Source organism: Ambystoma mexicanum, chromosome 13 (assembly GCF_040938575.1).
Source record: "Ambystoma mexicanum isolate Mex_15411 chromosome 13, UKY_AmexF1_1, whole genome shotgun sequence".
In the NCBI taxonomy this organism is placed as follows: Eukaryota; Metazoa; Chordata; class Amphibia; order Caudata; family Ambystomatidae; genus Ambystoma; species Ambystoma mexicanum.
In genome coordinates, this window is record NC_090938.1 from 810,319,818 (window position 1) to 810,344,269 (window position 24,452).

General features: G+C 50.4%; 1 protein-coding gene across 1 annotated transcript in view; it reads left to right on the top strand.

Moving 5' to 3' along the window:
- The window catches only part of LOC138522045 (major histocompatibility complex class I-related gene protein-like), a 1,849,186-nt gene that overhangs the window by 283,824 nt on the left and 1,540,910 nt on the right, over positions 1-24,452 (top strand). The window lies entirely within an intron of this gene.

Sequence of the window (24,452 nt, forward strand, 5' to 3'; positions counted from 1 at the left end):
TCATGTGTTAGTTCACCATGAATCTGCTTCAGTTTCCAGCTTTTAGTGAATTTTATTCTGTTTCAGCGTCACCACCTGCATGGGCCCCCCTTATCTTGACCTTCATGAGGCAGTCTGGTATGCTCTGAAGTTTGAGTCTTGTTAGCTGACGCTCGCCTCCCTTTGCCTGGTTGACCTCGATTTCCTAGGCATGAGCCGCTCTTTGTTGAGTTTCGATTCCGCTCCTTCTCTTGTCTGGGTTACGAAACTTGGCCTGTCAGGCCTCTGGCAGCCTGGGTACATTTCTGCTTTTACAAAATGGAGTGGCACTTGTATAATGTGCCTTATTGAGGTAGATATATGGTTGGCACTTGCCGCTCTATCTTCTACTAAGCATTGCAAGCAGTATCGATTTCTTAGCATCTTGCGTTTCAAGCCTACTTACACACGTCTAACAGGTCGGTTGCTTCCATCTTGTCTTGTAGCACCGTTTCCTCACGTTTTAACATTGTCTCTTCTCTGTGTCCATTATATTTATTTTCGTAGGTACTCGCACTGGCGTGTTATCTTCGATAGCTGCTTTTGTTCATTCACGAGTCTGGTCAGGCCCTTGTGTCATTTCCACTGGCCTTCCATTAGGGCTCTTTGGGTCTCTTCATGGACTGTCTGTAGGTACTCTTCGTTTCGTATCAGCGGCTGGTACGGCTGTCTGATAGGGTACTGTGCTGCCCAGGGTTGTCTGGTTATGGGTGCTTCAACAGGTATGGATCTTCTGATGTATACTGGGCAGAGTCCCAATGCAGCTCTTTGTAGGTTCATTTGCTCCTCATACGTCACATACCTTGGCGAGTACGCTCCTGGTACCTCGAAATGTGGGGAAGGGGTGCAGGCCATGTCTGGGACCTCCTCTACACTCTCTCTTGTCCACCTCCCCATTTTCAAAGCATTCCGTGGTTAGGTGTCGCCATCTGTTGGTGTTTGTGAGCTGGATGGCCACTTGGATGGTGGGGTCGGCCTTGCACCTCTCGGCAAATAGGTCTGTTGTGATGGCTGGGGGAATGGCGTTGAGGGACAAGTATGCAATGTATGCTTCAGCCTCAAGTTGCATGCCATTTTCCGGTGCGCTGTCAGGGTATCGTGAAAAATAGTCTGCTGGATTGGCCTCACCTCCAGGTTTGTGAACAATGGTGTAGTTGTATTCTTGCAATCGACTACCCCACCGTTCTATTCATGGTGGCCTCTTGAATGCCAAAACCGCGGCAAGGCTTTCGGGTACGGCCTGGGACTAGACCTGCTCTCTGGTGGCAAGTGCTCTGCTGGCATATGCTACTATGTGTCTGTCAGATTTTCCACCCAGGTCTGTTTGGGTTTGGATGGCGCCCAGCCGGACTGGACTGGCATCAACCATGTTTCCCAGTCGGGGTTGAAGTATGCCAGCTGGCAGTCATTTGCCAGTTCACGCTTGATTGCTTTGAAAGCCACTTGACAGTTCATGTCCCATGCAAAGGTGAGGTCTTTCTTGAGGAGCTGCCTGAGTGGGCTGGTTAGCATTGCGTTGTGTGGCAGGTAGCAGGCACAGTAGCCTGCCATTCCAAGGAAGGATTGCAGTTCAGTCACATCCTTCGGGGCCTCCAGATTTACAATGGCGTTGATTTTGTCGGGGTCTGCTCTTATCCCGTGAGCAGAGAATATGTGTCCAAAGGGCGAGAGGATGCGCTTATTGACTGTGCATATTGGGCCATTGAGGGTAAGGCCACTTTTGTACAGGATGGTGCAGACCTGTCGTGCTGCGTCATCCTGTTGATCTTGGGTGATGTCAAATACCAAGATATCATCGCTGTAATTGAAAGCATTTGTGGCTCGTGCGATGAGCCGGCTTATTTGCTCCTGGAATATCTCGGCTGCCGAGGATATTCCAAAGTTAAGTCACTTCTACTGCAACAGGCCTTCGTGTGTAATGAAGGTGGTGATAGGTCTTGAGGCCGGGTCGATGACCAGTTGATGGCAGCCTTGGTTCAGATCTAACTCAGAGAACCGGGTGGCCTGGTTAAGTCTGACCAGCATGTCCTCGATATTGGGCTCCGGATGACTCTCCCTCTGAATAGCGGTGTTGAGAATCCACATATCGACACACAGGCCTAGGTGCCCATCCGAATTGGGTACTACCACCAAGGGCTATACGCATGGGGTGGGCCCATCAACTCTTACGATGATGTCATTTTCAAGCAATAGTTGTAGCTCATGTGTCACTTTGCTTGCAGATGGAACCCTATCCTCCAGGGGTTTTGTGGTACAGGGCATTCAGTGGGATCAATGTGGAGTCGGATAACAGTGTCCTTTAGCATGCCAACGCCTTTGAATAGGTCAGGGAACATGTCTTCACATCTCTGACATATCTAGTTCTTTCCGAGATAGGGTCTGTACGGTCTGGCTGTGTGGAGGGAGACACTGTATTGTCTCGGATTGGTCATATTGGATGTTGATAAGTTGTAGAGCAGTGGCCGTTTCGTAGCTGAGGAGACATCTCCCAGTCACAGGGCTGTTTATGATAATGACGTGACAGGAATGCGTTGCCCTCTGTGCATTAGTTCACACCAGAATTGTCCTCTAGATTGTCGGGTCGCTCTCCACTGGAAGAGGCAAACTTGTGACAGTTGTTGAGGGTATATGCACGCCATGGTCTTGTATGTTTTCTCATTCATCACGTTCACAGTGACCCCCATATCGATGAGGAACGGGGTGCGAAGGCCTCCTTTGTGCACTGTCACTTTTGGGGCAGCGCTATCGTCAGAGGTATCGTATATGAGTCAGACTTATTCCCTGCTGTGTCTGTCCTACTCATAATACGGCTCTGTGTTTGGTGGCTCTTCTTCTACTGGGGGGTTCTCATACGGGTCATCCGTGGCAACCTCCCTCCTGAGTCTTTGATCTTCCTCCTGGTATTGTTGTGCGTGGAGGAGGTGTTCCAATGTTTTGAAGGGTCCGCCCGGTGTGTCAACTTGTAGGTTTTCCACGGCTCGTATGCATCCCGGCTGTGTCGGATAGGTCACTGTGTTTCTGTTGAGGTTGGTCCTCATGCCCTCCCTCTCTGGATACTGCCGTGGGTTGGGTCGTATCTCCTGGTTGGGCATGACTGTGGCGGCGGTCTTTATACCGGCAGTAGCAGAGCCTTCTCCCTGCACATGATTTGGAAATGGTTCTCCTGGCCGCACCTCATGCACATTTGACCAAGGGCTGGGAATTGGCCCTTGTGAGGGAATTCAAACCCGCGCCTGTAGCATTGTCTTTCCAGCAGGGCTCTGCGATTGGTGTTCCATGTCTCTTGGTGGGCTGTTGTAGTCGAATATCGGGTTTTCCCTTGTGGTTTGGAGATGATGGCAGCTATTGCGTCTGTTTTTTTTAGTCTTTCAATGTTGGCTGCTTGCGTGTCAACTCTTTCGCATATCCTTGCCAAGTCTGCGACTTCCTTCAGTGGGAGGGGTTTCTTTGATAGATGTTTCATGAATTGTGATGATATGCACCCTTCTAACACCCTTAGCCTGATGGCTTCGTCATCATTAAAGTTTGCAAAGTCACAGTAGGTAATCTTCCTCTGGAGGCGCAGGATGAATTGACCAATTGTTTCATGGGGTGCTTGCGCACATTAGTTGAACGTAAATCGCTCCTAGTCTCTGTTGGGAAGGACTACCAGTCGTCCGTTGATAGCGGCGGTTAAGAGTTGAAAGGTGGATGTTTCTTGGGCAGGTATGGTTTTAATTATGCCTTTCACTTCTTTCCCTACTAAATTCGTGAAAATGTCCAGTTTGTTGGGTGCGTCCTGATTCCCTACTGCTCTCATTAACTCCTCAAATTCCTCCTTCCTCCCTTGCCATCTTTGGCCTTGATCTTCCTGTGGCTCTATGGTGTAGGGGTTTGGGCGGCGTAAGAAAGTTACCGGGTCTTCTTTTGGAGTCTGCGTAATGCTTGGTGTTAGTTCGGGCCCTTTCTAGGTGTTCTTTGGCTTCATTGTGTACGTTGATGAGGGTTCCAATCCAGGAGTCAACTGTAGGTACTGGTGTAGGATGTGGGAGAATGGATGATAGAACCGAAGGGTGGAATCCTTGGCTGCAAAAAAAAGGGCTGGTCTTGACGGCCGAGTGATCTGAATTGTTGTAGGCAAATTCAGCCACAGGTATTAAGAGTGACCAATCGTCCTGGACCTTGGTGGTGAAACAACGAAGATATTGCTCTAGGGTTTGGTTCACATGTTCAGTAGCTCCATTAGTCTGTGGATGATAACCTGAGGAGAGGGCACGTTGGATTCCTAGTATACGGCATAAGTGTTTCCAGAATTGAGATATGTATTGAGGTCCTCTGTCTGATATGATCTTGGAAGGGAGTCTATGAAGTCGAAATATGTGTTCCAGGAAGATTCCAGCGAGTTCTGAGGAAGGTGGCAGTTTATACAATGGTGTTGAGCCATGTGAGTGAATAAATCAATGGTGACAATGATAGTCGTGTATCCCCTGGAGGGTGGTAATTCCACAATAAAGTCTGTAGTGATGTATTCCCAGGGCCTTGTTGGTAGTGTTGGTTCAAGTAGGAGACCCGCCAGTCTCTTGTTATCATGCTTGTTTTGATTGCAGACTGCACAGGCTTGGATGTACAGTTGGACGTCAACCTTCATTTTTGGCCACCAAAATTGTCTTTGTATTAAACGGAGAGTGTTGGTGATGCCACGATGTCCTGAGTGAAGGGTATCGTGACAGAGGTTTATAATCCTTTGTCGCAGTCTCTGTGTGGGGATGGCCAGGCCATTATCCTTGAACAAATACCCATCCTTTGTTCGAAGATTCCATCGATTCTTCCCCGTAAATTCCTTCCAGATCTCAGAGGACTAGGTTTGAATCCGAATGTCTTCCAGGAGGCTTGGGCTACAAAAATTGTGTGGGGAAACATCTTTGAGAAGGATCGATCTCCAAGAGTTTCGTAGTCGGGATGTCGGGATAAGGCGTCAGCAATTATGTTGTGTGTTCCAGGGACATAATGGATCTGGAACTGGTACTGGGCGAAGAAGAAGGCCCAACGGGCTTGACGACTATTCCTACATTCCAGAGATTGTAAAACTTGAAGATTCCGATGGTCCGTACGGACCTGAATAAGATGTTTTGCTCCCAGGAGTAGATGACGTCACTCTGTGAAGGCTTGACGGATGGCTAACAGTTCCTTTTCCAAGACAGAATAATGAGTCTCGCTGGGAGTTAGGGTTCGCGAGAGATAAGCGATTGGGTGTTCTAAGTTGTCCTCAAATTCCTGCTTTAGAACTGCTTCGATGGCGTAGTTGGAGGCATCCTTCTCCACTAGGAAAGGTTGATCGATGTCAGGTTGAGCTAGGATGGGGGCTTGTGTAAACTCCGCCTTCAATCGTTGGAACGCTTCATCTTGGGCTGCTATCCAGAGAAAGGGAGTATCCTTTTATAACAATGTAATAATCGGTTGAACTATCTCAGAAAAGGAAGGTATGAATTTCCGGTAAAGGTTGGCAAGCCCCAGGAAGGATTGAATCTGTTTCATGGTAGTTGGAACAGGGCAGGATAGTATGGCTTTTACTTTTGAGTGGTCCATACCAATTCCTTCTGGACTAAGAACAAATCCTAGATAGTAAACAGTCGAGACATGGAAAAGGCATTTCTCGGGTTTAGCCAGGAGCTTATGTTCACGTAGCCGCTGTAAGACTGCCTCAACATGCTCTTCATGCTTAAGATGGTCCTTGGAATATATCAGAATATCGTCCAGGTAAACTATGATGAAGAGGAACAGCATATCGGAGAACACCCGGTCCATGAAACGTTGGAAGACCGCTGGGGCAATGGCGAGTCCGAAGGGCATGACCAGGTATTCAAAGTGACCAAAGGGTGTTCTAAAGGCTGTTTTACATTTGTCACCCTCCTTTATACGGATCAGATGGTAGGCACCTCTGAGATCCAACTTCGTGAAGATTACAGCTCCTCTCACCGCTTCCAGGATATCCGAGATTAAGGGCAATGGGGGTGCGGTCCTTGAAGGTGCATTGATTTAGACCACGATAATCAAGACAAGGCCTAAGTTCCTTAGTATCTTTCTTTGGAACAAAGAACAACAAAGCTCCCACCAGAGATTTGGATGGTCGTATGTTGCCATTTTCAAGGTTGGTATCCAAGTATTCTCAGAGGGCCCTTTTCTCAGGTTCAGATAGAATGAACATCCTTCCAAAAGGAATCACCGCTGAGGGTTCAGTATCAATAGCGCAATCTTCAGGTCTGTGAGGAGGTAGGGCCTGAACAATGGCAGTTGAAAACACATCAGTGTACTCCTGATAGGCCCTGGGGACCTGGATAATATTTGAGACCGTGAATGGGTCCTGCTGGTCTGTCAGCGTACCTTCAGAGGATGTCGACGAGGAATCCAGGGATAGACAGTGAGACATACAGTGCTGGGAACTAAGAAACAAGGATCCTGCTGCCCAGTTGATGTATGGGTTGTGCTTCTGTAACCAGGGCATACCCAGTACCATTGGATAATGGGCTGTCACGATCCCTCCCACGCACACACCAATAAATCATGGGGTCCCCAAGGCGCTCCCCCACCCCCCGTCTCACTCTTCCCTTTCTCCCTCCCTTCTCCGGGACTCACGTGGACTCTCACACGCTTTGCGAGCGTGCCCGCGCCTGGTCCGTAACAGGACTACTGTCAGGCTACGGCCGTTTCTTCATTGGCAATTACCTTGGCGCCTAGGATCGCGAAGGGCTAGCATTGAGCTTCCGTGTCGCGGGACTGTAAGGTCACGTGACGCTCTTGCCCGATCACGTGACTCAGCCGCGCATCACGTGATCAGAAGCGCGAGTACTTAAACACGGAAACCCAGGTACTCGTTGCTTCACAGCTGTGCTCTGCATCCTGTTTGGCGTTACGTACCTTTGGATCACTGACTGCTCACGGAATCGACCTGGTTTGCTCTACTGGACTCTTCTTGGATCTACCCCTTTGGATTTGTTTGCATAGTGATATCCGGCTCTTGACCACGGACTGTTATTGGATTGCCTCCTGGATCTCCCTCTTGCACCTTGGCTCTTTGGACTTCTTGTCTCATAGCTCCACAGTTCCTGCTAACAGGCGAACAACTGAGGACTACTCCTCTTGGGGTACTTCAGTCCACGTGGGTCCCAGACCTCTCCACTAGGTTCACTACCTCTTCCTTGACCCTGATTGGTAAGACCTTTCCGTTTTTCCTAAACACTGTGGTTACTGTTTATTGCTTGGTACTTAATCCGCATTTTCTTGCAGCAGCGTGAGGTCCCAGAGGTTCGTGGTCCCGGACTTGAACATCTTCGCCTGTGGCCTCAACGGCTGCACAGAGAGTGGCTTTAGGTTCTCTCTGTGCGGCATTTGGGGACGGAGGCCTCTTCTGCCTACACGACACTCAAGTCACAACAGACTGTGAAGCCTATTGTCGTGTAGGCAATGTAGGGGAACGCTGAAGACCCCATGACTGCTATAGTCCAAGCCATTACAGTGCTACGAGCCGATATGGCAGCAGCCAACACAGCTATCCATCAACGTCTCGACAACATACAAAGTGTCAGACACCCTTTACCCCCAGATGCAGAATTCGGAGACACACCCCCTGTCTCCCAACCCGTTCCACCTCCGATTCTCCCACCTCAGAACCCCGTTCCCGTAGTACTACCTACTCCGTTCCCGTTGGCAGCCCCTGAGAGATACCATGGGGATCCCAAGAAATTCAGGACCTTCTTAAACCAATGCAAGTTGCATTTTCTGTGCCGACCTCAGGCTTTCCCAGATTCCACCACGAAAGCAGCGTTCACCCTTTCCCATCTGGCTGGGATGGCCGCTGCATGGGACAACCCCTTGTTGGAGAATGACAACCCGGCCTTATATGACTTCGATCTCCTCATCACCGAGATGTCCAGGGTTTTTGATACTAGACACAAGGTCCAGTCTCGAGATCTGGAACTTCTGGATTTGTGTCAGGGTAGGGGTTCCCTCATTGAATACATAACCCGTTTTAACCAGCTCTCTGCTGAAACTTCCTGGCCCGAGGTCAAGAAGGCAGTAGTCTTCTATAGGGGTCTCAGTAATCCCATGAAGGACGCCTTATCAGTAGTACCCTCATTACCCACTGCATTCCAGGATCTGGTTGACTTGTCGCTCCAGGTGGACGCACGTAGGTCCGAAAGAAGGGCGGAAGCAGGTTTCGCTCAGTCCTCCACACCTCACACGGCAGTTCCTTCCTCTGACTCCTCTCAAGAACCCATGCAGATCGGGGGCGTCAGGAGCCCGATATCTCCCCTAGAAAGGGAACGTAGGAGGGTGGATAACGCCTGCTACTATTGTGGCACCTTAGGTCACTTTGTTAAGGAATGCCCACGCCGTCCCAAACTCAAGCCACAGGGTTTTCAGATAGCTCGATCATAGTACCGGGGACGGGATCGAGCTATACCACGTACACCCCGAATCCAACACCCTCTTTCGGGCGTATCCGGCCCATTCATGTACAAGCCACTCTACAGCCCACAGCGTCCGTTTCGCATCCTGTTACTCTGATAATCGATTCAGGGGCAACGGGTAACTTTATCGACATTTCCTTGGCCCGTTTATTAAATCTGCCCCTCTTGACCAAGACCAGGCCTGAACCAGTACAGGCTGTAGTTGGCTCTTCTTTGATTTCGGGCCCGGTAAAACAACAAACAGCCCCTTTGCTATTGACCATACAATCCAGACACAGGGAGACCATAAGCTTTGATCTCATTACCATGCCACAGTTTGGGCTCATTCTGGGAATCCCTTGGCATCAGGAACATAACCCCCTCATTGATTGGAAATTGGGTTTGGTTCACTTTGAGTCGGACGTCTGTCAACATTTCTGTCTTCCCACAGACACACTCGCGACAATCCTGCTCAGGCTATAGCTCAGCTTACGGTGCAGGATCCGCAAGAGACACCCTCAGAACACATAGGCCCTCATTATGACCCTGGCGGAAAGTAACTGACCTGACCGCCATAGCGTAAATAGCGTTTCCGCCATTGCACGATGGAGTATAGTGCGGCTAATTCTGACCCATCGGGCACGAGCATTACGCCATGGCGGAAGTGCAAAGTCCGCGATGGCGGAAATGTCCCCAAAACGCCCCTCACCGCCGTCGTACGGCGCCCTAGGTGCAATTCCGCCACCCATCATAGCGGTCACCGTAATGAGCGGTAATCGCAAAATACGGTGACCGTAAATACACGGAAACGGAAGTAAAAACATGGGGCCGGAACGGGAAACAGCACGCCGTACACCTATAAAATCAGAATCCCAACACAACCATTAAAAATCCTACCCAAAGACACATCCCAACCCGTTAGCCACCCTAGTGAAAACAATCAAAATGGGAAAAGTTGCGAAAAAAGCGTGCGACCGCAAGCGGCAGGTCCACTTCTCCCATGAGGAACTCACCGTGCTCCCAGAGACCCTCCAGGAGAATGCTGCCGTCGTCTTCTCGACGCAAATGACCAGGACGGCACTTGCGAACAAGAAGGCCATATGGGCCCTGGTGGCACAGCGGGCAAGTGCGGTGGGGACCGCACCCCGCAACCCACAGCAATGCAGAAAGCGATGGGACGACTTGCGGATACGCGTACGGAGCATACTATCAGCCAACCGTAACATTGCCACAGCTACCGGGGGAGGATCGGAATCACCCATCAAGTTGACCCCCTGGGAAGAAATCTGTGCCTCCACCATTGGAATGGAGAGTATAGAGGGAGTCGGAGGGATGGAGAAAGGAGTGCAGACATCCGAAGAATCAGGTAGGTGGGCCAAATAAAACAATGCTAAATCCACAATGTCCAATCATGTGAAGTACCATGTGTCCACATAGTGCAACAGAAACACATGTCCAGGAGAACGTCCACATACATTGGCCTGATAGCGCACTTTAAAAGTCACATTAAATACATAAATAAGTACAAATCCTAAAAACACCCTCTACACGTGCAGCATGCACACCCTAACTGCAGGCTGCTAAACAACTGCATCCTCAATCCACACAAAAATGAAACCACCTCCAAGGCCCTGACCCAAATCACCCTCAGGTACCACCCCAATGCATGTGATACATTGCCATTCCAATTTCCACAGACCCATAAATAATGCTCACCCTCCTTTACTCCACCACAGGGTCCGATTCAAACGACGAGCTTCAGGACACCCCTACCAGCACACCTGCAAAGAGGGCCAAGACCAACGGCCAAAGACCCTCCACCTCAGCTGCACGGATCAAGACACGGCAGCAGCACAAATCAAGTGGCAGCACACAGGAGGGGACTCCAACAGGCACCCCAGCAGCCAGCATGCCCACAACAGCAGCACCACAGGTCCCCCCAATGGATGCCATAGAAGGCACTGCTTCTGGTGGCAGCAGCACCATAGGTGACACTGCATTAATGCCAGCATGCTCCGACACAGAAAACGGTGCTGTCGATGTAGGACCCATCCATGACCTGTCTCAATCCCCCTGTTTGTTTCATCCCGTACACCATGAGGATACCACGCAGGGGCACCCACAAGACGACGACTGGCCATCCCCCACGAGCCCTGTGGCAAGGCAACATGAGGTGATCAGCCCCTCTGTGACACCACCGCAAATGGGCATGGCCCAGCAGAGGCAACAGTCCCTCGACCAGGTGATCGTGCAACAGCAGCAACTGGCCACGCTCCTCAAGGAGCATGCTGATGAATGTGGGGGTTCTAAGGCAGCCATAGAAACATCTACTGAGACACTTAGGGCACAAATGGAGCGAAGTACAGGGACACTAAGGGTACAAATAGAGAGAAGCACCGAGAGCCTGAGGGGGGAACTGCATGCAACGTCCAAAGACGTATGTGGTGAACTTGCCGCTGTGCGCCGTGTGCTCACTGAGCTCTCACAAACCCTTAGGGACATGCATGGACGTGAGCAGGCAGAGACATCATCCGTTGCAAGTTCCGTCCAGGGCAGCCCCCAACGTAGATCTGGGAGGAACCTGCGCTCCACAGGCAGGGGTGCCCCTGATACCCGGAGAGGGGGCTTGCAATAGCGTCTGCCCACTGACAATGAGCATCTTTGGACACTGGTGTTCGGGGGGGAGGTAGGAGGGTGGAGGGGGTGTGTTGGGCTTACTTGGGTGGCGGGTCGATGGGGTGTGTAACATAAGTTCACATATGCTATAAACATTTCACAATCATCCAATGAGATGTGTGGACATTGATCTTTGTGTACGAGGCCTTTATAGGCGTACAGTCCATATTGTGCATGTTCCAGACACACACAGTGCCACAAGTCCCGTGTCCATGTATCAGCCACCAGGCGTGAGTGCTAGAAGCATGAATCTATGATATTCTGACGAATTTCACGGGCCTCCTGTGCCTCGCGGACTCCTTCAGGTGCTGCCACATCCCCACCCTCATCATGACCATCTTCAGGTGCTTGCAGTTCTGCGTCAGGGGGCATGGGCACATTTCTACGTACGCACATGTTGTGTAGCATGACACATGCCATGACCATCTTTGCAACCTTCTCATGGCGGTACAGGAGTGCCCCGCCAGACCTGCTGAGGCAGCGGAAACGAGCCTTCAGTAGGCCGAATCCCTGTTCTATGACTACACGGGTACGTGAGTGGGCATGGTTGTAGTCCTCCTCATGCTGGTTCTGTGGGTTCCGGAGTGGTGTAAGGAGCCATCTCTTCAGTGGATACCTGGCATCACCTGTATGTGGACAATAAAGGATGTTTGTGGAATGACATTGCTACGTACGCATCCCCCCGCCCCCTTCCTGCCAGGTCATTGCCGCATCACATACCCCACATTATCATGCATGAAATGAGACTCACCGAGTAGCCAGGATCTGTTCCCTGCGTGTCGCTCCATGTAGCGTGGTATTGTAGAGTTCCTCAAGACCATAGAATCATGGGTTGATCCAGGAAATCGGGCACAACAATGTGTAAAGATCCTGTTGGAGTCACACACCATTTGTACATTAAGAGAATGATATTGTTTCCGGTTGCGGTACTGGACCTCCATGGCAAGTGGGACAACCAATTCGACATGGGTGCAGTCGATGGCACCAATGCAACCCGGTATGCCGGCAAGTGCATGGAATCCCACTTTTGTGTTTGTAATCTCCTGCTCCGAGCGTGGTAAAGAGATGTAGTCGTCTGCGTGCTTCAGGAGGGCATCGAGCACTTGCAATAGTGTCTGTGACAACAGTGGCTGTGAAATGCCATGCAACTGTCCGACTGTGTGCTGGTAGGTGCCTGTGGCCAGGAAGTGGAGTACAGACACCACCTTCAGTAGGGGTGGGATGGCGGTTGGGCTATCTATCATGCTGACAAGGTCAGCGTGTGTCATGTCCACAATGGCGGTTATGGTGTCCCGGTCCAAACGGTAGAGGGTGTGGATCTGCTCATCAGTGAGGTTGAACGGATGAGCTCAGAGGCGTGGGATTGCGGGCTGCCTGCGTGGTGGTAGTGGCTGTGCTGGTGGGCCTTGCTGGCCCTGCCTTGCCCTCCTCCTCCTCCTGCGTCTCCTCTGTGCGGCCGGTTGTTGTAGTAGTTAGTGTTCGTCTTCTTCTTGAAGTTGGAGTACTTGCAGTGCTATTAGGTCCCCCAGGGCCAACATCGCTAGTCCTGCCGGTAGCATTTTGGAGTGGGTGTGGTTGTGGGAGGGGGTTGGGTGTGCAATTCATGTGTTTTCAGGCTGTATAGCCTCCACCTGTGGTGATTCATTCCACCTGTGCCAGCTGCAATCCCCTTTGGGCGAGCACGTCCCGCACACAACGCTGCAATTTGACGCATGGCATCTTGCTATTACAATCATGTATTTAATCCCGATGGCAGTGAAATATTGGTTTATATGTTCATTCTGCTTTGCTCCCATTGTTTCACATACTAACTTTGCAGTCGCGAACAAACTTGTGAAGGGTCAGTGGAATGTAGTACTCGATTAACGGTGGACCCTCATGCAGCACTGTACCGAGGTTCACCGACGGGCGGGGCGTCCCATTTGTGAGTGAAGCCAGTTGCCATTTTCACACACTGCCGCACTACATGGATGATTTTGTGATTTCAAGCGGTCACAGATGCCTTTTCGACGTGATGTTGCAAATGAGGAATTCGAAGGACAGCGCTTTCGGTTTTCAGCTAGCGGCGAGGAGACGCCCACAGGTCTGACTGCAAATATAACGTTCTATTGTTTAATGTCCTTCGGACAGGGGCCATGGCGAGAATGCAATGATTGATATGAATAGTATGGATGCGCAATAGCGTAGTGGACGATAAGGCAGGACGTTCCCAAATACATGTTACTTCACAACACTAGAATTCCGGGCTGGGGCACAGTGGATTTTGCAGACTGCATTACGCACAGACTCAATGGAAATTTCAAATGTTATGTGAGTAAATAATCAGGCGTTTTCATACCGGGATGAGGGAATGATGTATGGATGCATGGACAGATGATTTAATTGAGAGTTTGCCATGTACATGGCTTTTTGGAATCTATCCCCTTCCCCTGCGCTATGTGATGCAGTGCTGCCATAGTGGGACCATCGTCTATCTGCCCTTGTTGAACCCTCCCTGTCTCGACGCGCCTTCAAACACTTGTGTCTATGCACGTTACTAATCCCATCTAATGGATTCTGTTTTAACAGACGCATGCACACAAACACTCGTTTGTAATAGTGTTTTCACCTCGATTTATATAGTTATGATTCGCAAGTGATTTTTGGGTGGAAATAATCCTTTTGAGTGGGCTAGCATACATATGGCTGTAGATTTAGTGTGATCATTGAAGTGAGTAATTCAAATGTAGTTCTGATGCCCATTCTATTCTTTTTCATTTCATTTGGGTGACAGGTATCTCCTCCCCTTTTGCCGCTGCCATCTGTATGCCACTCCTGCAGATGGCTTTTACTCCTGACACCTGCTGCTTCGAGTTAATCAGTGGAGCACCATTACGATCTTATGGGACGATCGCCAATGGGCCACATGCCCTTACGCAGTACTAGTGGCTAGGAGCAACATATCGACCTTTCAGCTGGACTAGTGCCTACCTAATGGGACGGCCCTGCGGTTCTAGGCGCTTCCATGTTGCCTTTTTGAACGTGAATGTAGCCCCTGTGTACCATGAAGGAACAGGGCGTCACACAAGCAGTACCTGGTCATTTATTGCGGATGCAGCCCACATTAATAATAATGTTTTGGAGTTTATGACCTAATAGCTGTATGGGCTTGGTGAATTTGATGTGCATTAAAATTGTATTCTGATATTAACCGTGTAGCGTTATTCTTTGCAAGTAATGTAGCATATTCCTATTTGTGGAGCGATGTATTGTGAGAAGATCTGCATTGGGTTCCGGCTTCTGAGTATAGTTGCGTGGTACTGTACTGGCCGCGTTTGCCTACGTAGCCCAGTAAGGTCAGGGATAGAGGCTGCCATTATGACTGTTTTAATGATGTCATGCTCAGGGGCGGGGGATTAGCTTTTGTGTAACAGATGCCGGTCAGCCAGGTGGATTGGTGGAATGATGTGATTATCAGAAAATGGCTGGTCACAGGTGCCTGTGTTTGCGTGCTTTTCTTGGAGGGAGACTGAGGTCATGTCCATTGGAATAGCTTCTGTATTCGTGCCATCTGTGCCCTGCAGCTCCCATTGGCCCCTCTTGAGATGAGCCTGGCTGCTCAGTCACTCTGCCAACTTGTGTGGTACATGCTTATGCTGATGGTTGGTTTGTTTACTGGCAAGAGTACAGGGCTGGTGCAGTCTCCCTCAGGATACTGCTTTGAATGTTGCCTTACACTGGTGTCAAGCGATGGGGGCCTGTTGTTGTTTTGTCTCATATTTCAGTTCATATTGCTGTACTTGAACCTTCACATGCCTGTGCTGCATCAGTACGGCAATGGTGACATGCCAAATATGGATGGCCACTCACAAGGCACTTGGAGCCCCTACATTCATTTGTTCGTTGGCATGCATGGGTGACTTGTACATTTCACTGGTTGCATTGTGTAACTTCATTGCACCTATGAGGAGTTGTGCAATGTGGGCAGGGAGTGGTGTACAGGCACTCAGTAGGGCCATTTACGGTTGGTTCACGATGCCGTAATTCTCACCATGGCGGAATGGTACTTTCCGCCATGCTTGATGGCGTTAAGTATATGTCCGCTAGGGTCAGAATTCGCGTACCGTTGCGCCATGGTGGTAATTACGGTTTTGCATGGCGCGCGTGCGCGTACTTGGTGCAGTTAGCGTTGGCGTTCACTATGGTGTCGCTAATGGCATCGTACTTTACGGTGACGGGTCATAATCGCACCGAGCGGTATTCGATGGCGGTATTGCATTTCCGCCATCGTTTTTCGATTCCCGCCAGGGTCGTAATGAGGGCCAAAGTCGGGTTAGTGGTGACAGACGTTCCCCAGGTATACCGAGATTATGCGACTGTGTTTGATCGTGGTTCCTCTGAAACACTGCCTCCACATCGCCCGTACGATTGCCCCATCGATCTACTCCCTGACACAGTGATTCCCACAGGGCGGATCTATTCCCTCTCACCATCTGAGGAAATGACTCTCAAGGAGTACATTAGGAAGGCCTTGAGCCTTGGGCACATACGACCATCCACCTCGCCTGCAGCAAGCCCTATCTTTTTTGTGCCTAAAAAGGAAGGCGATCTGCGCCCATGTGTAGATTATAGGCGCCTGAATGCTATCACGAGGAAAGATCGGTACCCTATTCCCCTCATCACGCCCTTGCTTGACCGACTCACACACGCTACCATTTTCACCAAACTGGACCTCCGCGGAGCCTACAACCTGGTCCGCGTCCGTTCCGGGGACGAATGGAAAACCGCTTTCTGTACCCGGTACGGCTTATATGAATATACAGTCATGCCTTTTGGGTTGTGTAATGCCCCGGCGACCTTCCAGAGGTTTATGAATGACATCCTGAGCGATATCTTAGATGTCTACGTCGTGGTTTACCTCGACGACATCTTAATCTTTTCTCAGTCTCTGGAAGAGCATGTGCGCCACGTTCGTGAGGTGTTATCACGCTTACAAAAACACTCGCTATATGCCAAACCGGAAAAGTGCCTGTTCCACGTTGATAACTTTGACTTCCTCGGGTTTTGTATCACTCCCGGGGGGTTGTCCATGAACCACTCCAAGGTTAAAGCGGTTTTGGATTGGCCTATTCCTGCGAACCTGAAAGCTCTTCAGTCCTTTTTGGGTTTCGCGAATTTCTACAGGAGGTTCATCTCTGGTTTCTCTTCTATTGTGTCTCCCCTCACCGCATTAACCAGTCCTAATGTTCCCTTTCTTTGGTCTGATACACAACAGAAGGCCTTTGATTCACTGAAGACTGCTTTCACCACAGCCCCCGTCCTCCAGCATCCCGACTCAGAACTCCCTTTTATCGTGGAAGCCGACGCCTCCTCCTTCGCTCTGGGTGCCGTCTTGTCCCAAGCATGTCAGTCCATGGGTCGTCTGCACCCGGTTGCATTCCATTCCTGCAAGTTCACCACCCCCGAGTCACACTACACCGTGACCGAGAAGGAGTTATTAGCGGTTATGGACGCATTCCGCGTGTGGCGACACCACCTCTTGGGCGCCAAGCATCGAGTCACGGTGTTCTCTGATCACCAGAACCTGCAGGATTTGGCGTCCCTGAAATGTCTTAACAGTCGGCAGGTGAGGTGGCATCTTTTCTTCGCGGCATTCGACTTCCAGATCCGACATCGGGCTGGTTCCGCACACGGCAAAGCCGATGCGTTGTCCCGCTCTCCCGGGGGGGGGTTCTTTGCCGGTATTCCCTGACACATTGTTAGACAACACTAAGGTAATTTGTCTATGTGCCCCCTCAGTGCCCTTAGTGGATGCTGTACGCAAGTGGGTGTCCTTGCATCCCGACCAACTATCAGAGTGGGATCCGGTATTCCAGGATGGTCTCCCGTTTGTGCTGAACCGCCTATTCTTACCCACTGCCGATACACGCAATGTGGCCATGGAATGGTCGCACAACGCCCCTGTGAATGGTCATCCTGACCAACGCTGTACGTTATCCCTCCTGAAACGTTGGTGTTGGTGGCCGGGCATGAAGAGGGACGTGGATTGCTACGTCAATACCTGCACCATTTGTACACAATGCAAAACCCATAGGGGATGCCCATTAGGCCTGCTTCTCCCTTTACCAGTACCCCCGAAACCATGGCATACAGTAACTATGGATTTTGTTACAGAACTTCCTCGGGTACAGGGTTACGACACTATTTCGGTGGTGGTGGACTCCTTCTCAAAGATGGCACGCTTCATCCCCTGTAAGGGTATTCCCTCTGCTTCCGTCCTGGCCACCCTGTTCTTTGATTCTGTCTTCTGTCTCTTTGGGTTGCCCTCTGTCCTTATATCTGATCGGGGTTCTCAATTCACTTCTCGCTTTTGGCGCGCTCTGACCAGATTAATGGGTATTGATGTCCGGTTCTCTTCGGCCTACCACCCGGAGACGGATGGTCAGACCGAAAGGACGAACCAGACCATGGAGCAATATCTCCGCTGTTTGATCCTGCAGCAGCAGTGCTCTTGGTTGCGTGCCCTCCGACACGCTGAATTCGCCTACAACAATGCGGTGCATGCATCCACTGGCTTCTCCCCCTTCTATGTCCTCTATGGCCAACATCCCCGCACGCTGCCGGTCCCTGACCTCGCGGCCTCCACCAATCCGGCCGCTAGTGCCTGTTTTAGGGATCTGTCCTCTATCCACGCCCAGACTGCATTACATCTCCGTTAGGCCCAGTCTTCCATGAAAGTCCAGGCAGATAAGAAGCGGCTGTTGGCCCCGGCTTTCTCGGTGGGTTCCCGGGTGTGGCTTTCTACCCGTCACTTGAGATTAGTGGGTTGCAGGAAACTTTTGCCCCGTTTTGTGGGTCCCTATGTGGTGTCCCGGGTTATCAACCCTGTCACATACCGCCTGGTTCTCCCGGGGTCTTGGAGGGTCCACCCTGTGTTTCACGTCTCCCTTCTCAAACCGTGTCCGGCCCCTTCCCACTTGCGCGCCTCTGCTGCCCCGGTGTCCTTGGCATCCCCGGACGAGTACGAGGTGTCCTCCATCCTGGGCTCCTGGGTCTGCAGGGGGCACTTGCAATATCTGGTTGATTGGGTCGGTTATGGCCCAGAGGAGCGCTCTTGGGTCCCTGCTATTGATATCCACACTCCCCGGTTGGTGGCTCGCTTCCATCGGGATCACCCTTCCTGCCCACGGGTCGTGGGCCTTTGGGGGGGGGTTCTGTCACGATCCCTCCCACGCACACACCAATACATCATGGGGTCCCCAAGGTGCTCCCCCACCCCCCGTCTCACTCTTCCCTTTCTCCCTCCCTTGTCCGGGACTCACGTGGACTCTCACACGCTTTGCGAGCGCGCCCGCGCCTGGTCCGTAACAGGACTACTGTCAGGCTACGGCCGTTTCTTCATTGGCAATTACCTTGGCGCCTAGGATCGCGAAGGGCTAGCATTGAGCTTCCGCGTCGCGGGACTGTAAGGTCACGTGACGCTCTTGCCCGATCACGTGACTCAGCCGCGCATCACGTGATCAGAAGCGCGAGTACTTAAACACGGAAACCCAGGTACTCGTTGCTTCACAGCTGTGCTCTGCATCCTGTTTGGCGTTACGTACCTTTGGATCACTGACTGCTCACGGAATCGACCTGGTTTGCTCTACTGGACTCTTCTTGGATCTACCCCTTTGGATTTGTTTGCATAGTGATATCCGGCTCTTGACCACGGACTGTTATTGGATTGCCTCCTGGATCTCCCTCTTGCACCTTGGCTCTTTGGACGTCTTGTCTCATAGCTCCACAATTCCTGCTAACAGGCGAACAACTGAGGACTACTCCTCTTGGGGTACTTCAGTCCACGTGGGTCCCGGACCTCTCCACTAGGTTCACTACCTCTTCCTTGACCCTGATTGGTAAGACCTTTCCGTTTTTCCTAAACACTGTGGTTACTGTTTATTGCTTGGTACTTAATCCGCATTTTCTTGCAGCAGCGTGGGGTCCCAGAGGTTCGCGGTCCCGGACTTGAACATCTTTGCCTGTGGCCTCAACGGCTGCACAGAGAGTGGCTTTAGGTTCTCTCTGTGCGGCATTTGGGGACGGAGGCCTCTTCTGCCTACACGACACTCAAGTCACAACATGGGCAGACTTAATGATGTCAAATTTGCATAGCTCTCAACTCACCCGCTTTTGGCGGGTGTCACCCGCCTTGCAAAGGGCTGACTCACCCGCCAGGCCTCCTGCCCGCCCATTCATTCCAATGGGCGTCTCACCCGCCAGAAACAAAATCGGGTGATTTCACCCGCCTTTGCAAGACGAATGGTTGAGAGCTATGAATTTGATCACCTCTCGATTATGGTTTATCGAGAGTTGGATCTCTTTGGTTTGTAGGGTTATGGGTCCTGAAGAGAGAGGTCATCCATCGATAGCCTCTACAGGTTGCATGATGCCTCGAATTTCATATGGAATGTGGTGGGTAGTGACCCAATCTTGATCTATAAATATCCCCACGGCCCCACAATCCACCAATGCCAAAATGGTGTAAGTTTCTTTCTTGGATGGCAATAGAAAGGCCTGCAAAATCACAAGATTGTTTTGTCCAGGAGAGTTCAAGGATGGAATAGATGTGGAGCAAACATCTCTCTCCCGAAGCTGTGCTCCATCTAGGATCGGGAGCTGGCGTTTCCCGAACGCCGTGGAGGAGCTAAGGGACATTCTCTTACAAGATGTTTATCTGAGGCACAATACATACACAGCCCAGTGTGAATCCGTCACATTCTTTCTTGCAGGGATATGGGTCCGCGGAAGGCCCCCAGTTGCATGGGTTCTGGGTCTGTACTGAGGGCAGGAGTGGGCTCATGTTTAGAGGAAGGTTCTATGAAGGTCTTTTGGTAAGGCACTTTAGTCTTCTTCTTTTCCACCTTCCTTTCCTGAATACAGAAGTCTATTTGTAGAGAGAGGTCCATAAGTGCCTGGAAGGAGCCTGGGCGAGCTACCCTAGCTAGCTCATCTTTTATTTCTTCATTCAGTCCTCTTCGAAAAATGGTAAAGCAGGCCTCCGAAGACCAATCTGCTTCCTTGGCCAGTTGCTCAAAGCGTGTCACATAGGTAAGCATATCCTGGGCACAGTAGACCTGTTCTGGGCAGTCAAACATGGTCTTTAGAGCCTGTACAAACCCATCATAGTCATCCAGGAGGGAAGCTCCAGAATTAACCAAGGGCGTAGCCCAAGTTAATGCATTCCCGGAAAGATGCAAGATCATAAAGCCCACCTTTGCCCTGGGGGTAGAGAAGTAGTAGGGCTTAAAGGTAAAGTGGACTAAACACGAATCAAGGAATCCGCAAAGGTTTTTTGATGAACCATCATATTTATCCACTACTCCGGCCAGCAATACACTTTCCTTGGTTGCGGAATCACGTGACATGACTAATTGTTCTAATGCGGCATTCTCGGCTTTGAGATGCTGAACTTCTGTTGTTAACTCCTGCATGCCACGCATGCGGTCTTGGACTGCTGTCTCCATGTCCGTATCAGTTTCGGTTTGTTGGTGTCTCAATCTGTCACAGGTTTCCACCCTTCTCACCTGTCTGTGTTGTTTATTAGAGTTCATCGATAGAGTCTTCTTGCGCACAGTGCGGGTCTTGTATAACCCTGTGCGTATGTCCTCGGGTTCCAGCATGCGTTCAGCGTCCCGATTCCTGGATCGTTCTGAATGACCAGGAAGTCCAGGAAACAACGAACCGTGTACTCGGGAAGCGAGTACACAGAGATCCGGGATGCGAGTGAGGACAAAAAGGGAAGGAATGAATGAGGAGGAAGTAATAGGGGGACCAGGAATCAAAGAAGTTAGCAAGAGCGAACTACGGCAGCACACGTGTAGCCACTGCAAGCGGTAGCGTTGAGACGCGCAGGGCCGCGGGGGCGTGTCTGCTTTATAGAACGTGATGAGTCTGACGTGGAATCTGGTAAACAGCGTTGCGTGTTTGACGGCCATGTTAGGAGTACTGCTGATTGCAAGGCCCTATGTGTCAGGGACCAGGAAGTCCAGAAGGGAAGCGTCCGATGGTTCATGACACTTATGGACCACCTAAGCAACTTTGGATTCTCTCCCTTCATGTTCATTGGCCACTTTAAGGGCTTATGGTCAGTTTTCACAGTGAAGTGGGTCCCATAGAGGTAGGGCCTCAACTTCCTAAGGGTCCACACAACGGAGAAACATTCTTTCTCTACTGTGGACCATCTGAGCTCTCTGTACTTAAGCTGGCGACTAATGAAGCCAATAGGGTGGTCCTTACCCTTCTCATCTAATTGTGATAGTACAGCTCCTATTTCAGTGTCAGAGGCATCTGTCTGCACAATAAAAGGTCTTTGGTAATCAGGGACCCTCAGAACAGGGGCCTGGCACAAGGAGTCTTTTAAGCCATTGAAGGCCTTCTCACACTTTTCAGACCAAGTTACCTTCTTGTTTTTTTTGGGAGTGGTGAGAGTAATCAGAGGGGCAGCTATGGTACCATATTCTGCCAGTAAATTTCTGTAGTACCCAGTGAGTCCTAAGAAGGCTCTCACTTGGGTCTGTGTAGTGGGGGTAGGCCAGTCTTGTACTGCTTGTACTTTACTGGGTAGAGGCTGTATCCTCCCTCCACCTACTTCATGTCCAAGGTAGACCACTGATCCTTGTCCAATCTGGCACTTACTGGCCTTTATGGTCAAGTGGGCCTTCTGAAGAGCCTGTAACACAATCGCAAGGTGTTTCACATGGTCTTCCCAGGTGGCACTGAAAACTGCTATATCATCAAGATATGCAAGACAGAATTCATCCAACCCATTCAACACATGATTCACAAGCCTCTGGAAAGTGGCAGGTGCATTCTTCAACCCAGAAGGCATTACCCTGAACTGGTAAAGGCCCTCTGGGGTTGAGAAAGCTGTCTTCTCCTTGGCATGTTCTGCAAGGGCTATTTGCCAATAGCCTGAAGTGAGGTCAAACGTGCTGAGGTACTTGGAGGCACCCAAGTTATCCATCAGCTCTTCTGTTGTATGCAAGGGGTGTGCATCTTTCTTGGTGACAGCATTTAGAGCCCTGTAATCCACACATAACCTCAATTCAGAAGTACCTGCTTTTGGAACCAAAACCACAGGGCTGGACCAAGGACTACTGGAGGGTTCAATCACCCCAAGATCCAACATTTTGTTGACCTCTATCTTAATGTAGGACCTTACTTTGTCTGACATTCTGTATCCCCTAATTTTGGTAGGTACACTGTCTCCTGTCTCTATGTTATGTTTGCACCAAGGTGTCAAACCAGGGGACTGTGAAAACAGGGGGGAAAATTGCCTAAGCAAACTTTTCACCTCAGCCTGTTGATCAAAAGTCAGGTGAGGGGCCACTCGGACACCCTCAATGGAGCTATATGAAGGACTGCTTTGGAATAGGTCAGGGAGAGGTTCAGATTCCTCTTCCTCAACATCTGAAGCCAATAACAATGCTTTGATTTCAACTCTTGGGATGAAAGCCTTCAGCCTATTTACATGGAACACTTTTGGAGTCTGTCCAGCCCTTCCAAGGTCCACTAAATAGTTGACCTCACCCAGTGACTCCACCACTGTGTAAGGGCCTGACCATTTGTCCTGAAAAGCTCGAGGCCTTATGGGATTTATGATCAGGACTTTCTGGCCAGGTGTGAAGTTGATGAGGGAAGCTTTCTGGTCATGCCAATGTTTCACCAGAGCTCGTCCTGCCTTCAACTTGTCACTAGCCAGACCCATCAGGAGTACCATCCTTTTTCTGAACCCTAGCGTATAGTCTACTACGTTGGTAGTAATAGGGGGAATGGGCATCTCCCATCCCTCCTTGACTATGGCTAAGGGTCACCTTACAGGGTGACCAAACAGAGGTTCAAAGGGGCTGAAGCCAACACCCTCTTGTGGTACTTCTCTGTAGGCAAACAGTAAGCATGGTAAAAGAAGATCCCATTTCCAGAGCCCCAATCATACTTTTCAAGGTCCTGTTAAACCTTTCCACCAGACCATTGGTCTGGGGGTGGTATGCAGAAGAAAACTTATAGGTGACCCCACATTCCTGCATATACTTTGACATAAAGTTGCAGACTCTGTCAGACACAACTTCTTTAGGGAAGCCAACCCTAGTAAAGATGCCAAGTAAAGCTTTTGCAACTGACTTGGCAGTCATAGTTTTCAATGGGATGGCCTCAGGATACCTGGTGGCATGGTCGACCAGCACCAGGATAAACCTATTGCCTGAGGATGTTTGGGGGTCAAGGGGACCAACAATGCCGATCCTTACCCTCTCAAATGGTACTCCCACAACAGGGAGGGGTACCAATTGTGCTTGGATTGTTGAACCACTCTTACCAGATAACTTGGAGGAGGCACAACTCCTGCAGTGACTTTCTACTTGCACCCCCATCTTGGGCCAGTAGAAATGCATGGATAACCTTTGCTTGGTCCTCTTAATGCCAAGGTGACCAGCAAGGGGCACTTAATGCACCAGCTGCAGGAGGAAGGGTCTTACAGCAAGGGGAACCACCAACCTCCTATGGTCTCCTCTGTAGACTCTGTAGGCTCACTGTACAGGAGTCCACCTTCCCAATAAATCCAATGCTTCCTAGGAGGTTCACCCTCAAGCTGGGAGCAGGCCTGTCTCCTTAGGCCTTCCAGAGATGGACACTCACATTGGCCTTTACTAAATTCTTCCCTGTCAGGACCACCTTCTACTAACAAATCTTTTAGTTCGGGATGGTCATTGGGGTCAAACATTTCAGGTATCACCACCTCCTCGTCAGGTCCTGGTGATGGACCAACTACCTCCACCTCAGTGGTAGGTGAGTTAGGGGGAATATTTTCTTTCCCTCTTTTTGATTTTCTGACTCCTTTAGCCTTGGGTTTCCCCTTTGGCTGGGGCAGTGTAGTGGTCTTGGCCAGTGCTGCCCTTGTTTGAGACCTTGTGCAGGGTCTGTCAGTAGTATCTCCCACAAGCCCTAAAGCTCTGAGATCATTGCCCAACAAGACCTTTCCTGGGACACTCCTCGGAATTCTCACTGGAATCCTGACTGCTGTACCATTGCTAGCAAGATTTATTGGTATTACTGGGAACATGAGAGGTGGGCCATCAGCCAACGTAGTGGGCATCAGAGTAGCTCTGGAAACTTCCTCTGGGTCTACCAAGGTAGAATCCACTACAGTTCGACTGCACCCACTATCCCTAAGAGCTGGAGTATCTACTCCATTGATCAGCACACTGTCTTTAAAGTAGTGCTTGGTGTTATCTGCAATCCTAGCATAAGCCTCTGAGATTTTAGGCTCCCAGGAACCCAGAGAAACTAAAACTACCTCAGCTTCTATCCCACTGG